At 39.6% G+C, this 15,216-nt stretch overlaps 1 pseudogene; it reads left to right on the plus strand.

The window, feature by feature from the left end:
* The first annotated feature begins 10,275 nt into the window (after nt 1-10,275).
* LOC121808866 lies at nt 10,276-14,946 on the plus strand (annotated as a pseudogene).
* The last annotated feature ends 270 nt before the right edge of the window (nt 14,947-15,216 follow it).

The following is a 15,216-nucleotide window of genomic DNA, read 5'->3' on the forward strand; positions in this document are numbered from 1 at the left end:
TTGAATTTGTGGTAAAATGGGTTGCCGCCCGATGCACAACAATCATATGGGTTGAGAAGAAAATCAAATAATCAATGTGACGGAACGACGGCGGATTGAATTTGTGGTAAAATCGGCTGCTTCCTGATGCACATACACATTAGTCAGTTTGACTAAACGAAATCAATTAATCAAACCGAGGTGAAAAAAATTAAGCAAACCCAGCAGATCGAACTCTAAAACTCAACAGATCTAAACAACACTCATGAATCGAACATTCAAAACAAACCTGAGTCGGATTTCGATTCCACAACCATCGTCGCTTTGAATTTAGGGTCGAACAGGAGAGAACCGACCGTCGATTGGAGAATTCCGAGGATAAAAATGGACAAATACAACCTTAGCAGCAAAACCGCTAAAACCCCGCTCCTAATACCTGGTCAAGACACTGATTGGGTTGACATGAACTCGCCGATAATAATATGTGTTATAATTTGTATACTAGAAATCACATTTCGAGTGATTGAATACTGTAAAACTATATATTTTATTTTCCAATGGATGTAACAGATTATTTTTGTCATAATGTTGTTATGTTTTACATTTAATGAATGTTTATTGCATATTTAAATGTATAAGCAACGTAACAAAGTCTAAGTCTTTGTTTTAGTAGACTGGTTGTGGGCGTCGTCCACTTTAAGGTAACACGGTCAGTTCTGAATAAAGAAAAATAAGAATTTCACAACCTAGATAAGCCTAGACTACCCATCGTGAAAGGTTGCAATGTCAGTCCGCATATTTCTAAGCCTTACTGAAATAAGATGACATTGGTGTGGTATAGCACTGAATTGGATCTAACAGCAATACGAGTCTTTATGCTATCTACTGAAAGACGAGGTCTTGATAATTAATTTCTTAATCAATGTACATTAGCATTGAGCATACGGTATTCATTATGCACTACTTTCACTTACCAAATGGTGTGGGTTTTTCGCAAGCCAAGAATCCTGGTATATTGGGCAGTGGTGATTAATATCTAGCGGTGCTAGGATTGCTATTATATTGAATCATGCGAGGTGAGTCTTGTGTGATAACGTCTACAAGAGGAGCTCAAAACAAGGTTTTATTATTCGGAACCTAGCTAGTTGGAGTTTGATTACTCTATGAATAATAAATAAGCGTTTCTTGCTAAGTCCACTCTTGGAGTTAATAATATGTTAATTAATTAAGTTCATAGCAAACATTAATTAATTAATGTACGTTTCTATCTTAAGCACGGGAAATGAATGACAAACAAATGGAAACCTGAAATACTTGTAATTTCGGATTTGGATGGGCAGTGCAATATTACTTCTGTAGTGGCTGCTCGTAATATTCCAATATAAGCTTTTATTAAATTGTGGATTCAACTTAATTAGTAAGAAGCTAATTGGGGGAGACCATATCCAAATTCTTCCATAGATCTCTGACTGGGCCCAATATGTGACTTAATATAAATAGGAGAATAAAGGAGACAGAAAATAGACTTAATTATTATCATAATTTTCGTCCCCCTCTCTTTCTGGAAGAGGGACGATTTTTAAGTCCTAGTATTCTGGTGAGATCAGCCCACACTGATATCAGTTTACAGTCCGGGAACCAGTCAGAAGATCCGTAGTTTAGTACTCAAGATCTTCACGTGGAGAAGGCGCTAGCCAACTTCGATTCTATGGAGAATCAACGAGGTAAATTGGCTAATTCCGTAGTAAGCATGTTTTAGGTTTCAATTACGCTAAAGCATGATTAAATTCAAGTTATGAGCATGATACATGTGAGAATTATGCGAATAGATTTTGTCTAAATAATCTGCTAAATAGATCAAGATGTTATGTGATCGATTTGATGCACGCTTCCGCTGCCAACCCCTGCAATTGGTATCAGAGTCAGTCTCTGGCTATAATTATTTAGATTTAAATTTCGCAAAATTCATGTATGTATGTGTTATTTGATTTCGTAGCATGTTCTTGGTGTTTTTGTTTATATTTTATGCATGATGAACTCAAGAACTATCTAATCAAATAACTAGAATTTTTTGATCGTACGAGACGTGCGATCCGTCGCCACTCGCGCCGAGTCAGATCGCACCACGCGAGATCAAGGAAGGGTTTTCAAATTGAGTGGGAGCCGAGGGCTCGCGATCACGGGGTGACGCGCTGGCGAGCGTGGGCTTGTGCGCGCCGCCGGCAGAGACCGCACACCCTAGATTGAACCCGCGAACAAGATCGACGGAGAGAGCAGGCTCGACGTGGTGGCTCGACCGAGAGCCGCCGAGAAGCTGAACCAGCGTGTCCCGAACCCATACGGAAGGAGTCCCGGTCACTGCACCCGGCGATGGCCGAGAGCGACGCGCCATTAGCGCGACGTTGGCTGAAGTAGTGGGAGCGGTGGAAGGCGTCTGGCCGAGACCAGCAGCACCACGAGTGGTGCCGCAGGCCAAGATGCACCGAGACACCCAATGCTATGCTGGTTGAGAGCAGCTCTTCCATCGAGCACGCTGTTGGCCGAGACACAGGTGCCACCCGACGAGCCGCTAGCCGAGAGCTAGTGCACCTCCTGTGCGTTGCTGGCCGAGACGTCGTGCGCGTCGTGTTCCGGCGACGAGTTCACCGGATTTTCGTCGATCATCGTTCGTGCAAACCTCGTACGATGAGATATCGATGATGGATTATTTTAATGATTATTTAATTCATTAATTAAAAGATATCATTAAAGTATTATTATTTAATGAAAATAAAATATTTTGGGAAGATTTCCCTAGAATTTAGAAATATTTAAATTATTGACTATATTTATGGAAATAAATAATATTATTTTGATTCATAGATGATATGGACAAGAATAATTTAATAGTTTCCTAATTATTATATATCTAGAATTCTAATAAGGATAGATATGTAGGAATACATTAAATAATATAATTTCTCTTCCTAATCTTGAACATGGAAATAATTTGAATTTAATTTTTCATGTCTAATTAAGATTTAAATAATTTGTTTATTTTAGAAATATCTTATAGTAGACGTGAATAAGAACTAAATTCTAGAATAATTAATTTCCTAAAGTAAGATACTAAAAGATAATAAAAGATTTAATTATCTAGTCAATTAAATGTTAACAGAATTTAATTAAGCCTTTTCTGCTTTAAGGATAAGGATAAATAAAGAAAAACCATAACCAAAATATCTAAGCTTTAATTACGAACTTAATGTTTGTATATGGTCTCCATCGATTGATCTGCAATTTGTGAAGCTAATTTCCAATAGTATCGCCACCCATTATGTGGGGACAATAATCCTAAGAAATAGTAAGTTCATGAGGGCGGACTTCTCAAACATAAATAGTATGAATAAGAATGTGGTTTCTAATATTATCTTCACCCATTATGTGGGGACAATAATCTCAAGAAACTGCGAGATTCAGGAGTTCACATAGAATTTATGATATAGCTTGATTTTATTAGCATCACAAGAACATTGTTATGTGAGTATGTTGTAGAAATGAGATTTTGTAATGCTAAATCTGGTGGTCTTGCTTAGGCAACATTAGGCGGCAATGCATTATGTGGTCTCTGGACTATTCGTCGGTGTTGTGACCAATAAAATGCTAAAATTTTAATGCGTATGGACCTCTTATGGAAGGTACAAAATTTTAATTTTACAGTTGTAAGATTTTGAAAAGTTTTATGGTTAATCTACTCAAATTTCTTACATAAGTTTATGACAAATAGTAAATCTTCTGTTTTGCAGTGCAAACTAAATCGTCAAAATGTCATTCAATCCTCTTTCTGCAATTCTTAAAGAAAACAAACTCGAGGGCCAAAATTACATAGAATGGAAACAAAATTTGGACATCGTTCTCACAGCTGAAGAGTACAAGTTTGTGCACACTACTCCACAACCTCCAGCGCCGGAGGAAAATGCCGCGGTAGGAGTTAGAGATGCGCATAAACGGTGGCATAAGGCGAATGAGATGGCTACGTGCTATATGTTGGCTTATTTGTCTTTAGTGCTCAAGCATCAGCATTCTGTCATGGCGACTACCGTCGAGATTATGCAAAATCTCACAAATCTCTTTGGTACTCAGAATGGAGCGGCTAAGTCTCAAGCCTTTCGGAGTATCATGACGAAGACAATGAAGGAAGGCACGTCTGTGAGGGACCATGTCCTCGAGATGATGAGGCACCTCAACCAAATTGAGGTTTTGGGAGGGACAATCGATCCCGAGTCCCAAGTGCTATTATCCTTCAGAGTCTTCCCCCTAGCTTCTAGCAGTTCAAGCTCAACTTCGAGATGAACAAAAGGAATTATACCTTGGCAGAGTTATTGACTGTACTTCAGTCGGCGGAGGACCTTATGGTTGAAGCTAAGGTAGCTATGCTGAGTTTGGCGCATCATTCCTCTGGCTCTAAGCCTGGCGTAGGAAAGAAGAGGGCACCGAACCCGGTTACGACTAAGAATGCTAAGGGAAAGAAGAAGAAGGCTAATAAGAAGCCTTTGGGGAAGTGTTTCAAGTGTGGAGAGAAGGGGCATTGGAAGCCAGACTGTCCTAAAAAGGGCAAGGCTACCGGTATGCACCATGCTCTAGTGGTCGAGTCATGTTTGGCTTCGACATCTACTCATACTTGGGTTATTGACACTGGAGCTACTGATCATATTTGTTTTGATCCTGACTTAATGCAGGTGACAAGACGGCTATATGATGGTGAGATCAAGGTCCAGCTGGGCTACGCTACTAAATTGGCGGCCGTTGCAGTGGGAGACGTTTATTTGCGTTTTAGTAGTGATAGTGTTTTTATTTTGAAGAATGTTTTGTTGATACCTTCTTTTAGAAGAAATTTAATTTCTGTTTCTAAATTGGTTTTTGATGGATATTCGATTTCTTTTAATGACAATTTCGTTGTTAAGAAAGATGGTTCTTATATCTGTCGTGGTATCATGGAAAACAATCTGTACACAATCACATCTACACAGTTTAATAATCGCAAATCAGAACTCAATACAACATCGAAAATTTCAAGGAAAAGAAAAGAACCTTCAAGTTCAATGAACGAAACGTACTTATGGCACCTTAGACTTGGTCATGCCAATGAAAGAAGGATTCATTCTCTTGTGGACCAAGACCTTATCAAAGGTCTAGAGAAGGAGCCGTTTCATACGTGCGAATCCTGCTTGGAAGGCAAGATGACCAAGATGCCTTTTAAGGATAAGGGCAATAGGGTCTAGGAAGTACTTGAACTCGTTCATACCGATGTGTGTGGACCAATGTCAACCGAGGCAAGAGGCGGTTTTCGATACTTTATCACCTTTATTGATGACTTCTCGAAAATTGGATATGTCTATTTGATGCACCACAGGTCTGATTCTTTTGACAAGTTCAAAGAGTTTAAGGCATATGTGGAGACGCATCATGGAAAGAGTATCAAAAGCCTGCGATCTGATCGCGGAGGAAAGTACCTCAGTGCCGAGTTTTTGGACTACTTATCGATGGCGGGAATTGAATCCCAACTGACCACGCCGGGCATGCCCTAGCAGAACGGCGTTGCTGAAAGAAGGAATAGGACCTTGTTGAACATGGTCCGGTCGATGATGAGTTATGCACAGCTACCTATTTCGTTTTGGGGACATGCCTTGCTTTCTGCGAGTCATATTTTAGACAACTTACTATCAAAATCCGTGCCTACCACTCCTTATGAGTTGTGGACTGGGCGCAAGCCCAATCTAGTACATCTCAAGATTTGGGGTTGCTCGGCTCATGTATTGGAAAAGGATCCAACTAAGCTGGGATCAACGATGGAGGTATGTGTGTTTATAGGGTAACCTAGAGGATCGAAAACTTATGAATTCTATAGTCTCAAGGACAAAAAAGTCATTGTGAGTACTCACGCGACATTCTTAGAGGAAGACTTTGTAATGAATCATAAACCCAGCAGTGAAGTGGCTCTTGACGAGCTAACTTCTGTCACAAGTTCCATTAACCAAGAACCCGTACCTAGTGTACAAACACTTCCTGAAATTTCAACTTCTACTCCAAGTATTGTAGTGCCGCGCCGCAGTGGGAAGGTCTCTCATGAGCCCGATAGATACATTGGTTTGGGGGAATCTATGGATCACTCCTCGGACAGCAATGTATTAGATCCCTGGAACTTTGCAGAGGCGCAGGCGGATGTCGATCATTACGAATGGGTGAAAGCAATGGATTCGAAACTACAATCTATGATAGACAAAGACGTCTACGATTTGTCCGTCCTACCCGAAGGTTGTACTGTCATTGAGAGCAAGTGGATATAAAAGCGTAAACGTGGACCCGATGGACGAGTTAAAGTCTTTAAAGCAAGACTAGTGGCCAAGGGGTATACCCAAAGGGAAGGAGTCGATTACGACAAGACCTTCTCCTCGGTGGCCATGCTCAAATCGATCCAGATAATTTTGTCTATAGCAACTTACATGGATTGGGATGCGTGGCAGATGGACGTTAAGACTGCGTTCTTGAATGAGAGTCTTGTGGAGACCATCTACATGGAACAACCCGAAGGATATGCCGTAAAGGGAAATGAACACATGGTTTGAAAGCTTAAGAAGGCCATTTATGTCCACAAGCAAGCATCTAGATCATGGAACCAGTGTCTCGATCAGACTGTTTATAAGTTTGGATTCGAAAAGTGCCCAAATGAAAGCTGCGTTTACAAGAAGGTTGAAAAGGATAATGTTATGCTCTTAGTTTTATATGTAGATGACTTTCTTCTAATTGAAAACAATAAGAAGATGTTTTCATCTGTACGAACTTGGTTGTCGAACCAGTTCGAGATGAAGGATATGGGAGACGCGTGACACATCTTCGGAATCAAGGTTCTTCGGAATCGTGAGAAGAGGACGTTGTGCTTATCTCAAGAACCTTACATCGACACTGTACTTAGTCGCTTTAGCATGCAAGATGACAAGAAAGGTTTCTTACCTTTTAGACATGACATCCATCTATCTCAAGAGATGTGCCCCAAAATGCCATCTGAGATAGAAGAGATGAGAATGATATCATATGCTTCGGCAGTTGGAAGTCTCATGTATGCTATGCTTTGTATAAGGCATGATATTTGCTTTGCTGTTGGCATGATGACAATATATCAGTCGAATCCGGGCCAAGGACATTGGATTGCCGTAAAGAACATACTCAAGTACCTTAAACGGACTAAGGACTATGCTCTAGTTTACAATGCAACTGAGCTATGTCCTTTGGGATATACTGACTCAGATTTTCAAGCTGATCAGGACTCGAGAAAATCTACTTCTGGATATGTGTTCACCTTAGGAGGTGGAGCCGTAATTTGGAAGAGTGTGAAGCAGAAATGCATCGCAGACTCTACCATGGAAGCCGAATACGTGGCCGCTTCGGAGGCTGCAAAAGAGGCTGTATGGTTCAAGAACTTCCTTATGGACTTAGGCGTGGTTACGAATATGCCCAAGAGTATCACCATTTATTGTGACAATTCTGGTGCTGTGGCAAACTCGAAAGAGCCACGGGCTCACAAAGCGAGCAAACACGTAGAGAGGAAGTATCATATCATTAGAGATATAGTACAGAGAGGAGACATACAAGTGGCCAAGATTGTGTCAGAGAACAACCTGGCAGATCTTTTTACAAAGGCATTGGCGGTGAAACTGTTCGAACGCCATGTTGAAGGGATGAGAGTTCGACTCATTCAAGACCTCAACTCGCTTTTAGTATAAGTGGAAGAATTAGACGTAGTGCACATTTATTTTGTATACTCAAAAGCTGTTTTGAGTATAAGTGGGAGATTGTTAGAGTTTGTATACTAGAAATCACCCTTCGAGTGATTGAATACTGTAAAACTCTATATTTTATTTTCCTATGGATGCAACAGATTATTTTTGTCATAATGTTGTTATGTTTTACATTTAATGAATGTTTATTGCATATTTAAATGTATAAGCAACGTAACAAAGTCTAAGTCTTTGTTTTAGTAGACTGGTTGTGGGCGTCGTCCTCTTTAAGATAACACGGTCAGATCTGAACAAAGAAAAATAAGAATTTCACAACCTAGATAGGCCTAGGCTACCCATCGTGAAAGGTTGCAATGTCAGTCCGCATATTTCTAAGTCTTACTGAAATAAGATGACATTGGTGTGGTATAACACTGAATTGGATCTAACAGCAAGACGAGTCTTTATGCCATCTACTGAAAGACGGGTCTTGATAATTAATTTCTTAATCAATGTACATTAGCATTGAGCATACGGTATTGATTATGCACTACTTTCACTTACCAAATGGTGCGGGTTTTTCGCAAGCCAAGAATCCTGGTATATTGGGCAGTGGTGATTAATATATAGCGGTGCTAGGATTGCTATTATATTGAATCATGCGAGGTGAGTCTCGTGTGATAACGTCTACAAGAGGAGCTCAAAACAAGGTTTTATTATTCGGAATCTAGCTAGTTGGAGTTTGATTACTCTATGAATAATAAATATGCGTTTCTTGCTAAGTCCACTCTTGGAGTTAATAATATGTTAATTAATTAAGTTAATAGCAAATTTTAATTAATTAATGGACGTTTCTATCTTAAGCACGAGAAATGAACGACAAACAAATGGAAACCTGGAATACTTGTAATTTCAGATTTGGATGGGCAGTGCAATATTACTTCTGTAGTGGCTGCTCGTAATATTCCAATATAAGCTTTTATTAAATTGTGGATTCAATTTAATTAGTAAGAAGCTAATTGGGGGAGGCCATATCCAAATTCTTCCATAGATCCCTGACTGGGCCCAATATGCGACTTAATATAAATAGGAGAATAAATGAGATAGAAAATAGACTTAATTATTATCATAATTTTCGTCCCCCTCTCTTTCTGGAAGAGGGACTATTTTTAGCTCCCTCCGTGAGCAGTTTCCGTCTTCTTTATTTAAGTCCTAGTATTCTGGTGAGATCAGCCCACACTGATATCAATTACAGTCCGGGAACCAGTCAGAAGATCTGTGGTTTAATACTCAAGATCTTCACGTGGAGAAGGTGCTAGCCAACTTCGATTCTATGGAGAATCAACGAGGTAAATTGGCTAATTCCGTAGTAAGCATGTTTTAGGTTTCAATTACGCTACAATATGATTAAATTCAAGTTATGAGCATGATACATATGAGAATTACACGAATAGATTTTGTCTAAATAATCTGCTAAATAGATCAAGAAATTATGTGATCGATTTGATGCACGCTTCCGCTGCCAATCCGTGCAGTATGTGTATGCTGGAAACCTGAAGCATGTTTACCAGGTCGCTGGATTTGTGTAGGAGCTACCAAACGCTGTAAATAGGGTGTGCACAGTGGTGTTTTAAGCCTATTCAGTACTACCATCCGTCCCCTAATGAGTGCACTACAAGTAGAAAGCCTTGTATTTGTAGAGGTCAATTACCACACTTTTTTTTATCTATCACTAAAAAAATATTTCATTCAATAGGCTAAATGTATGTAGATATATTATAGTTAGAGAGACTAATTTAATTTGAATCTCAAGCACTATCTAGGTCAATTGGGTAAAGGTTGGTTCTAGGTCAATTGGGTAAAGGTTGGTTCACTTAACAAATATTTCATCTAAGCATGTACTCTTTTCTTTTTAGTCTATCTTATAAGAGTATATACTTTCCAATTTTTGGAAATATTTTTTTATTAAGGTGAGACACATTCTCCATTAATAATATTTAATTACTATTTTTTTCTATTTCTCTTACTTTACCAATTACAATTCTCAACTAAGAAAGCATATTCTTTCCGGAGGGAGTAGTTTTTAGGCAAATATACGAGACTAATATTAGACATTAGTCATTAATAAAAAAGACCAAAATTAAAGTTTGATTCTCTATAACCAAATAGTTTAAACATTTTCGTAATATTTTGGTACGATAAATACGGTACTCCCTAAGTCATATCTCAAGTGATTAACTGTTTTTCGGCACGTGTTTGAGGAAAATAATAATGAATAGTTAAAGTGGAGAGAAAGTAAAGTAAGTAAGAGAATAATGTAGATACGACCCTCTTCTATATTATTCTCCCTCTTACTTTACTTTCTTTCCACTTTAACTATTTATTATAATTTTCTCAAAACACCGCCAAAAGCCGTTCCCAATTGTTTTCTATTTTTATTAAAAAATTTAATTAAACTGGAGATGCATATATATACATTCTTTTTCGCTTCTCTTTAATTGGTAATTTTGCCATATACTTTGGCCTAATATTTTAATAAAACTTTGGGCAATATAATAAAATCATCCGAAACCCTAATTCTAAATTATCTAACAATCCGAAACCCCCTGTTTCTTCCGGCCGCCACCGAATCCTCCGCCGCCACATTGAATCCGCCGGGAAAAGCTACTCGACCGTCGACGAGCTGGTGGACCACCTCCGCTCCTCCTACCCGCACTACTCCCGCCACAAGCTCCGGCCGTTCACGAAGCAGGTGGAAAGAGTAATTGCGGTTCACGCCAAAAGCAACGACGACGTGGACCGCTCCAACGACGACGGCGATACTCCAATCGTGATCAAACGAAGGAAGATTGACGATAAAGAGGAGAAGCTGCAGCAAATTGAAGCGGAGCACTTGAGGCGTCGGAGCGGCGACACGATCGACGGCTGCTCGTCGTCCTCGTTGGCGTCGTCTGACTCTTCCGGAGGCGGCGGTTCTTCTGATGAAGAGGCGTCGACGTCGTCCGAGGACGTGGTGTATGGGGAGAAGGTCGAGCCGGAGTTTGATTTGATGAAGTCGATGTTGAGGGAGGGTTTGCGTCGGAAATCGGAGAAACTTGGGGTGGGAAGAGCTGTTAATAAGGAGTCTGTTGAGCTGGAAGTGGTGGATAACAAGGGTGTGAAGGAGGTGAATTTGATGAATGAGGAATCTAAATTAGGTCATGATGTCAATAGGAATGATAGCATAAATGTGAATAAAAATCAGAGCAATGAGAATGTGATTATTGGGCCAATGTTTAAGGATTTAGGCGGGATTAGTGAAGTAATTGAGGAATTGAAGATGGAGGTCATCGTGCCGTTGTATCATCCACAGCTAGCTCACCACCTCGGGGTGAGCCCATGGGGGGGATTTTGTTGCACGGGCCACCGGGGTGTGGGAAGACTAAGTTGGCTCATGCCATTGCCAATGAGACAGGAGTGCCATTTTACAAAACCGGTGCCACTGAACTGGTGTCTGGAGTTTCTGGTATGGAATGAGTTTACATATGTTAAACTTTCAATTTTGTTTGTTATAGTGATGCATTGTTGCTATGTTGCTATATTTAGGTTATTGTATTTGTATGGATTTTTGCACTAATTTACTTATGGTTAGAATTTTACATTCCATTGTGACAGTTCCGTTGTCTTGGGGATTCATATCCTCTACTGTTTTTGTAGTGTCGTACTTCTCTATAGTGTAGAATTTAGTGTGTATTGTTTGATTATAGAGTTCCATGGATGTAATGTGAGGATTCATATCGTTTTCACTTTGTTTTTTCTTACTTGTTTGTAGTTTAGAATCTAGAGAATATCATTCAATGACAGAATTTCAATGCATCAAAGGAAGTAATTCACTTTTGTTAAGTTTCTGTTGTGCAGGAACTAATTGTTTTTAATTGTGAATCTTTCTAGGTGAATCGGAAAGGAACATAAGAGAGTTGTTCCAGAAAGCATACAGGACAGCACCATCTATAGTCTTCATTGATGAAATTGATGCAATTGCTTCAAAAAGGGATAACTCACAGAGGGAAATGGAGAAACGCATCGTGACACAGTTGTTGACTAGCATGGATGAGTCACACGTGCCTGTAGAACCTGCTGGCAATGATGCGAGTTCTACAAGCTCTAATAGTAGACCGGGCTATGTACTTGTGATTGGAGCAACGAATAGACCGGATGCTGTGGACCCTGCATTGAGGAGGCCTGAGCGATTTGATCGTGAAATTGCGTTAGGTGTTCCTAATGAAGCTTCCCGGATTGAGATACTCTCCATGCTTACAAAGAATCTTAGAGTTGAAGGTGCTATAGATCTTCAGAAAATAGCTAGATTGACTCCAGGTTTTGCTGGAGCAGATTTGACAGCACTAGCTCACAAGGCTGGTAACCTTGCAATGAAGAGAATTATAGACACGAGAAAGGATGAGCTGTCCAAAGAAGAAAAGGACGAGGATCATAGCAAAGATTGGTTGAAGCGGCCGTGGTCAGATGAAGAAATGGAGAATCTCTATATAACCATGGCTGATTTTGAGGTAACTGTTCTCATTTAAATCACACATTGATGAAACAACGAATGCTTTGAAGCATTGGTTTTTGCGTAACCATTTTCCATGTGTAAATCCTGATTTTGAGTCTAGTCTCCTCTCTCCTTGTCATAATTTATACTAATATTATTTTGATGTACTTGATCATTTCTTCAAGTTCTCACTGATGGCAGGAAGCGGCTAAAATGATCCAACCTTCTTCGAGAAGAGAAGGATTTTCTGACATACCGAATGTGAAGTGGGATGATGTTGGCGGCCTGCATTTTATCAGAAAGGAGTTTGACCGTCATATAATTAGACGTATAAAGTTTCCTGAAGCTTATGCGGTAAATTTGTTTTGTTTCGTAGTCATTCTTTATTCAGCTGCGTAAATTGAGTTATGCGAGTGAAATCTGATTACTTTATTTGTTTCCTAAGTATCTTTTATTTTAGTAAATCATACTAGTATGTGTTTTGTAAAACTTTTCCTACTTGTAGTATTTTGGGGTGAACTTAGCAACTGGCTTTTTGCTTTACGGCCCTCCTGGCTGCGGAAAGACGTTGATCGCCAAGGCTGTGGCTAATGAAGCGGGATCCAATTTTATACACATTAAGGTTCTTTTAAGTTGTATGTACATAAATATAAATGGGAGAAAAATACTGTTTTACTAAAATTTAGTTTTTGTCAAGGGTCCTAAACTCTTGAGTAAATATGTGGGTGAAACCGAGTTGGCAGTCCGCACATTATTCAGCCGAGCAAGGACATGTTCTCCATGCATAATTTTCTTCGATGAGGTACTCCCTTTCTCTTTATTATAGTTTTTACTAGTAGACATATTAGTCCCAACATGTTTGATAGTATAATTTTTCAACTACATCATTTCTATAATTTTTGTCTCTAATGAAAAACAAAATGTTAACATTGGTAATTTTGTCAAAGTTACTAAATTTTGAATCTGAAACATGGTGTAATTTACTACTCCGTGTATAATAATATGGATAGGTGGTGTTCGGTTTCCTAGATAAAATTAGTACCAAGATACTATAATCTAGGATTGAGTTGTGAGATTATTTTAGTTGGAGGGGGTTGGCTACGACTAATTATCCCATGATTATCCATCTAGGATTAAGTTGTGGGATTGAATCTCATGAACCAAACACACTACATATTTAATCCCGTGATACAATCTTGCAAACCGGAGACCCCCATATGGTGTCGTACTGCATAAGCCAGAATGACCTCTCTTGTACATGAAGCCTTTTTTTCATTGTTTTGTTCCTTTGCTAGAGATATCAATATATAACTACACTTTGTCTCACCTTTCTGCTTATTGGCTTTGGCTCGGTATGCTTTGGTAATTTCTAATCGCTGACTCTCTACATACTTTTTTCCATCAGGTGGATGCACTGACAACCAAGCGTGGTGAGCAAGGGGGATGGGTCGTTGAGCGACCCCTGAACCAGGTTAGCTAATAGTAGTGCTTAGTGCATATTTTGTTCATTCCAAATATTCATCTAAAACAGATAATGTGCGTCTTCCGTTGCAGCTGCTGATAGAACTGGATGGCTCAGATCAGAGAAGGGGTGTTTATGTAATTGGTGCTACAAATAGGTACTATATGGATTATCAAATTTCGTTCATTCTATAGAATTGAACCCTTCTGCCCTTATTTGAGTATTCTAATATTGCTGAGTTATTGGCAGGCCCGAAGTGATAGATGATGCAATGCTCCGACCAGGAAGGTTCGGAAAGCTTATGTATGTTCCCCTCCCTAGTCCAGACGAACGAGGAATGATCTTAAAAGCCCTTGCTCGGAATAAGCCAATTGATGCCAATTTGGACCTCATGGCTCTAGCCAAGGACAATGGGTGTGACAAATTTAGTGGCGCTGATCTCTCCGCTCTGGTTAGCCCCTTTTTCCTTTTCTTCTACTTATTCTGCCCCACAAAATTAATACTTGTGTTGCTGAAAATGATCCCTATTCATCCTAAACACAAGGAGTGTAATAGTTTGATGAGAGATAATTTTGACCGAGTGTTTTTTGCTTTAACCCAACATTAGATGGACGAAGCTGCTATGACTGCACTAGAAGATAAACTATCATCAATGAATACAAGTAGTAGCATACCATGGACGATCAAAGACGCACATTTCATGAGCGTGTTGGAGAAAATCTCGGCGTCAGTGTCGGACGAGGTGCTTCTTCTCATTAACTAGTACTGCATTTCTCCCAAATTCTCGCTTGTGATGTTTATCTTGCCTCATGGTCGCATATTTGTTTTTGGGTGCAGCAAATACAAGAATACAAGGGTTTTTTGAAAAAATTCAAAGCTCAATGAGACAACAGTTTTGATCCTTCAATCCTTTAAGAGGAAAGGGAGACTTTTTGCAGCAGCAGAGGTTCGGTGTAGTTTTTTTAGAGAATCATTTTTGCATTTATCTGGGAAAATAGATAATATATTTATAGTGAGGTTAAGTTGATGATGAGACCTGGAGTTTTGTAACGGGATTTTGGCGGAGTGTGGAGGTCGCCATGTTGCGGGCGGCAGGCAATCATCCACTTATTTGGTTTCTTCGAGCTCTATGTGGCATAATTATGCTATTTTATAACAATTTTACTATGTGTATATGTTACTCTTTTGGCTTCATTTCATTAGGTACACGCTTACAATTACCCAGTGTGCATATTTCTGTTTCCCAACAGAGTTTTATGTGAAATGTTTTGTTTCATAAGCTCAATATGTGTTTATAAACGAACAACAAAAAGTTTAAAAGCATTGTGAAGGAAGATATACGTTGATTATTTTTTAAGACCACCACTTATAGACATCACCAAACCGAACCGGCCCGGCTGAACCGGCCCGGAACCGTCGGCGGCGGTTCCGAACCGTGACCGGAACCGGCGGTTCCGACGGGCCGGTTCAGGTTCATGAAATTTGCGAAC

Source organism: Salvia splendens, chromosome 6 (assembly GCF_004379255.2).
Source record: "Salvia splendens isolate huo1 chromosome 6, SspV2, whole genome shotgun sequence".
In the NCBI taxonomy this organism is placed as follows: Eukaryota; Viridiplantae; Streptophyta; class Magnoliopsida; order Lamiales; family Lamiaceae; genus Salvia; species Salvia splendens.